The following is a 5,757-nucleotide window of genomic DNA, read 5'->3' on the forward strand; positions in this document are numbered from 1 at the left end:
TGTTTAAAATACTTGTATTTTTCATATGTTCCTCCTATTTAAAAACCTGCATTAGTGCTCTTAAACGAGTGTTATTCCGGTACAATTACTTGAACAATTAGAGTGCTTAAAGCAGGCTTCAAATGCCTGAATATTCTGTGCATGGGATAATGAAATAAGACCTCTGTTCTGCTTTCATTGGTTTTCAGATCAAGAGGTAATGATTAATAGAAGCAGTTTGGGGGCATTAGTATTACGACGCGAGAGGTGAAATTCTTGGACCGTCGTAAGACTAACTTAAGCGAAAGCATTTGCCAGATGTTTTCATTAATCAAGAACGAAAGTTAGAGGTTCGAAGGCGATCAGATACCGCCCTAGTTCTAACCATAAACGATGCCAGCTAGCAATTGGGTGTAGCTACTTTTATGGCTCTCTCAGTCGCTTCCCGGAAACCAAAGCTTTTGGGCTCCGGGGAAGTATGGTTGCAAAGCTGAAACTTAAAGGAATTGACGGAAGGGCACCACCAGGAGTGGAGCCTGCGGCTTAATTTGACTCAACACGGGAAAACTTACCAGGTCCGAACATAAGTGTGTAAGACAGATTGATAGCTCTTTCTCGAATCTATGGGTGGTGGTGCATGGCCGTTCTTAGTTCGTGGAGTGATTTGTCTGGTTAATTCCGATAACGAACGAGACTCAAATATATTAAATAGATATCTTCAGGATTATGGTGTTGAAGCTTATATAGCCTTCATTCATGGTGGCAGTAAAATGTTTATTGTGTTTGAATGTGTTTATATAAGTGGAGCCGTACCTGTTGGTTTGTCCCATTATAAGGACACTAGCTTCTTAAATGGACAAATTGCGTCTAGCAATAATGAGATTGAGCAATAACAGGTCTGTGATGCCCTTAGATGTCCTGGGCTGCACGCGCGCTACAATGAAAGTATCAACGTGTATTTCCTAGACCGAGAGGTCCGGGTAAACCGCTGAACCACTTTCATGCTTGGGATTGTGAACTGAAACTGTTCACATGAACTTGGAATTCCCAGTAAGTGTGAGTCATTAACTCGCATTGATTACGTCCCTGCCCTTTGTACATACCGCCCGTCGCTACTACCGATTGAATTATTTAGTGAGGTCTCCGGACGTGATCACTGTGACGCCTTGTGTGTTACGGTTGTTTCGCAAAAGTTGACCGAACTTGATTATTTAGAGGAAGTAAAAGTCGTAACAAGGTTTCCGTAGGTGAACCTGCGGAAGGATCATTATTGTATAATATCCTTACCGTTAATAAAAAAATTTGTTAATACAAATTTAATACAAATTACCAATATATATATATATACATAATAATTATAATAATAATTATACCAAAAATATGATCTTAAAAGTAAAAGATCAAATAAATTTCGAACAAGCAAATCGAAATATTGTAATAATATAATATTATTACAAATAAATTAAATAGAACCAAACATAAAATTCGAACAAGCAAATCGAATTATTAATATAATAAAATATATTTTATATATTTATTATAAACTTTTGTGTGTATATGGACCATAATATACACGCGTTGCGAGATGTATTGGCCAACTAATTTGATGATGATCATACATTGGATAATGCAACAACCTAAAATATACAATGTTGTACCTGGTTTCAGGTTAATGTTTTATATAAAATTATCAATATATATTAACAAACAAATGCCATTACAAATAATACTTTGATATATATTGTTTATATAAAACTAAGACATTTCGCAGCATTTATTTTAGGTATATAAATACATTTATTGAAGGAATTGATATATGCCAGTAAAATGGTGTATTTTTAATTTCTTTCAATAAAAACATATTTGACCAAATTTAAAACCAATATTATAAAACTCTAAGCGGTGGATCACTCGGCTCATGGGTCGATGAAGAACGCAGCAAACTGTGCGTCATCGTGTGAACTGCAGGACACATGAACATCGACATTTTGAACGCATATCGCAGTCCATGCTGTTATGTACTTTAATTAATTTTATAGTGCTGCTTGGACTACATATGGTTGAGGGTTGTAAGACTATGCTAATTAAGTTGTTTATACAAATTTTATAATAAAATTTTATAAGCATATGGTATATTATTGGATAAAAATAATTTAATTATTTTATTCATAATATTAACAAATATATGAAAAACATTATCTCACAATAGTAATTAAACTTTGAGAAAAACGAAGAGGAATATTTTCTTTTTCAATCAAATAATACTGAGAAATGTCTAGCATAAAATATTATCTAGAATTGTCTCTTATTAATGATTTGAAATATGAAAAACGTTGACAATATTATTATTCTTCGTTAATTCGTTACAAATAAATGCCATTAATATATATATACGTCAGCTTTAAACGAATTTAATAAAATGTTTTATCATTATATATAAAGAATTAATTGCAAATAAAAGTTATATACAACCTCAACTCATATGGGACTACCCCCTGAATTTAAGCATATTAATTAGGGGAGGAAAAGAAACTAACAAGGATTTTCTTAGTAGCGGCGAGCGAAAAGAAATCAGTTCAGCACTAAGTCACTTTGTCTATATGGCAAATGTGAGATGCAGTGTATGGAGCGTCAATATTCTAGTATGAGAAATTAACGATTTAAGTCCTTCTTAAATGAGGCCATTTACCCATAGAGGGTGCCAGGCCCGTATAACGTTAATGATTACTAGATGATGTTTCCAAAGAGTCGTGTTGCTTGATAGTGCAGCACTAAGTGGGTGGTAAACTCCATCTAAAACTAAATATAACCATGAGACCGATAGTAAACAAGTACCGTGAGGGAAAGTTGAAAAGAACTCTGAATAGAGAGTTAAACAGTACGTGAAACTGCTTAGAGGTTAAGCCCGATGAACCTGAATATCCGTTATGGAAAATTCATCATTAAAATTGTAATATTTAAACAATATTATGATAATAGTGTGCATTTTTTCCATATAAGGACATTGTAATCTATTAGCATACCAAATTTATCATAAAATATAACTTATAGTTTATTCAAATTAAATTGCTTGCATTTTAACACAGAATAAATGTTATTAATTTGATAAAGTGCTGATAGATTTATATGAATACAGTGCGTTAATTTTTCGGAATTATATAATGGCATGATTATCATTGATTTTTGTGTTTATTATATGCACTTGTAGGATTAACAATGCGAAAGATTCAGGATACCTTCGGGACCCGTCTTGAAACACGGACCAAGGAGTCTAACATATGTGCAAGTTATTGGGATATAAACCTAATAGCGTAATTAACTTGACTAATAATGGGATTAGTTTTTTAACTATTTATAGCTAATTAACACAATCCCGGGCGTTCTATATAGTTATGTATAATGATATTTATATTATTTATGCCTCTAACTGGAACGTACCTTGAGCATATATGCTGTGACCCGAAAGATGGTGAACTATACTTGATCAGGTTGAAGTCAGGGGAAACCCTGATGGAAGACCGAAACAGTTCTGACGTGCAAATCGATTGTCAGAATTGAGTATAGGGGCGAAAGACCAATCGAACCATCTAGTAGCTGGTTCCTTCCGAAGTTTCCCTCAGGATAGCTGGTGCATTTTAATATTATATAAAATAATCTTATCTGGTAAAGCGAATGATTAGAGGCCTTAGGGTCGAAACGATCTTAACCTATTCTCAAACTTTAAATGGGTAAGAACCTTAACTTTCTTGATATGAAGTTTAAGGTTATGATATAATGTGCCCAGTGGGCCACTTTTGGTAAGCAGAACTGGCGCTGTGGGATGAACCAAACGTAATGTTACGGTGCCCAAATTAACAACTCATGCAGATACCATGAAAGGCGTTGGTTGCTTAAAACAGCAGGACGGTGATCATGGAAGTCGAAATCCGCTAAGGAGTGTGTAACAACTCACCTGCCGAAGCAACTAGCCCTTAAAATGGATGGCGCTTAAGTTGTATACCTATACATTACCGCTAAAGTAGATGATTTATATTACTTGTGATATAAATTTTGAAACTTTAGTGAGTAGGAAGGTACAATGGTATGCGTAGAAGTGTTTGGCGTAAGCCTGCATGGAGCTGCCATTGGTACAGATCTTGGTGGTAGTAGCAAATAATCGAATGAGACCTTGGAGGACTGAAGTGGAGAAGGGTTTCGTGTGAACAGTGGTTGATCACGAGTTAGTCGGTCCTAAGTTCAAGGCGAAAGCCGAAAATTTTCAAGTAAAACCAAAAACGCAATATATACAAATCAAGCTAATATAATATACTTGAATAATTTTGAACGAAAGGGAATACGGTTCCAATTCCGTAACCTGTTGAGTATCCGTTTGTTATTAAATATGGGCCTCGTGCTCATCCTGGCAACAGGAACGACCATAAAGAAGCCGTCGAGAGATATCGGAAGAGTTTTCTTTTCTGTTTTATAGCCGTACTACCATGGAAGTCTTTCGCAGAGAGATATGGTAGATGGGCTAGAAGAGCATGACATATACTGTTGTGTCGATATTTTCTCCTCGGACCTTGAAAATTTATGGTGGGGACACGCAAACTTCTCAACAGGCCGTACCAATATCCGCAGCTGGTCTCCAAGGTGAAGAGTCTCTAGTCGATAGAATAATGTAGGTAAGGGAAGTCGGCAAATTAGATCCGTAACTTCGGGATAAGGATTGGCTCTGAAGATTGAGATAGTCGGGCTTGATTGGGAAACAATAACATGGTTTATGTGCTCGTTCTGGGTAAATAGAGTTTCTAGCATTTATGTTAGTTACTTGTTCCCCGGATAGTTAGTTACGTAGCCAATTGTGGAACTTTCTTGCTAAAATTTTTAAGAATACTAATTGGGTCAAACCAATTAGTTCTTATTAATTATAACGATTATCAATTAACAATCAATTCAGAACTGGCACGGACTTGGGGAATCCGACTGTCTAATTAAAACAAAGCATTGTGATGGCCCTAGCGGGTGTTGACACAATGTGATTTCTGCCCAGTGCTCTGAATGTCAAAGTGAAGAAATTCAAGTAAGCGCGGGTCAACGGCGGGAGTAACTATGACTCTCTTAAGGTAGCCAAATGCCTCGTCATCTAATTAGTGACGCGCATGAATGGATTAACGAGATTCCTACTGTCCCTATCTACTCACAGTCGATTTTGGATTGCTCGAGTGAGCAGACGTGTGTTTTCGTGCGCTCCGTTAGTTAATTCAAAAACAACAGTCCCCGTTAGCTACATAGCTGAAACTAGCACCAAAATTCGTGTTTATTGCCTGTGAAAACGTTTTCGTTTTCTGCATGAAAAACTGTGCGGTGAGTGATATTTCGCGTTTTTCATTTTGTGAATTTTGTTTTCATATTTGCCTCATTTAGGCATATTTTATTTGACAGTTGTCTGAAAGGTAATTGTGACTTTGCTATTTGTCATATTTTGGTACGGAAATTGGACAAAGGTGTGTGACTTTGATAAGTGGTTCGAGCATTGGAATTTCAGCAAATCAGCTGATTGGGATACCAGATCAGCAAAATGAGTCGGGGTTCCATCCAATATGGATGTTAGCGAGTCTGGGAGTGAACATGGGAGCAGCCGCAGTTCAGCCCGTGGAAGGACCGTGCGCGCTAGGGGAAACGCAGTATGGGGCCGCCGAGAGATGCATCTCGGGCAAAGGTTCCAGCTATTGGTGGGACAAAGGACACGCCAGTGTCTTTAGATGAAGAAAATGAGCCATTATGGATGGAGATGCC

General features: G+C 36.7%; 1 non-coding gene and 1 pseudogene across 1 annotated transcript; both read left to right on the forward strand.

Annotated features, from left to right (window-relative positions):
* Nucleotides 1-1,870: 1,870 nt before the first annotated feature.
* Nucleotides 1,871-2,049, forward strand: LOC138914794 (5.8S ribosomal RNA). The gene has a single exon (XR_011420601.1). It is a non-coding gene; the product is annotated as a 5.8S ribosomal RNA (ribosomal RNA).
* Nucleotides 2,050-2,447: 398 nt separating this feature from the next.
* LOC138914795 (large subunit ribosomal RNA) lies at nt 2,448-5,214 on the forward strand (annotated as a pseudogene).
* Nucleotides 5,215-5,757: the final 543 nt, after the last annotated feature.

Source organism: Drosophila takahashii, unplaced genomic scaffold (assembly GCF_030179915.1).
Source record: "Drosophila takahashii strain IR98-3 E-12201 unplaced genomic scaffold, DtakHiC1v2 scaffold_99, whole genome shotgun sequence".
Lineage (NCBI taxonomy): Eukaryota > Metazoa > Arthropoda > Insecta > Diptera > Drosophilidae > Drosophila > Drosophila takahashii.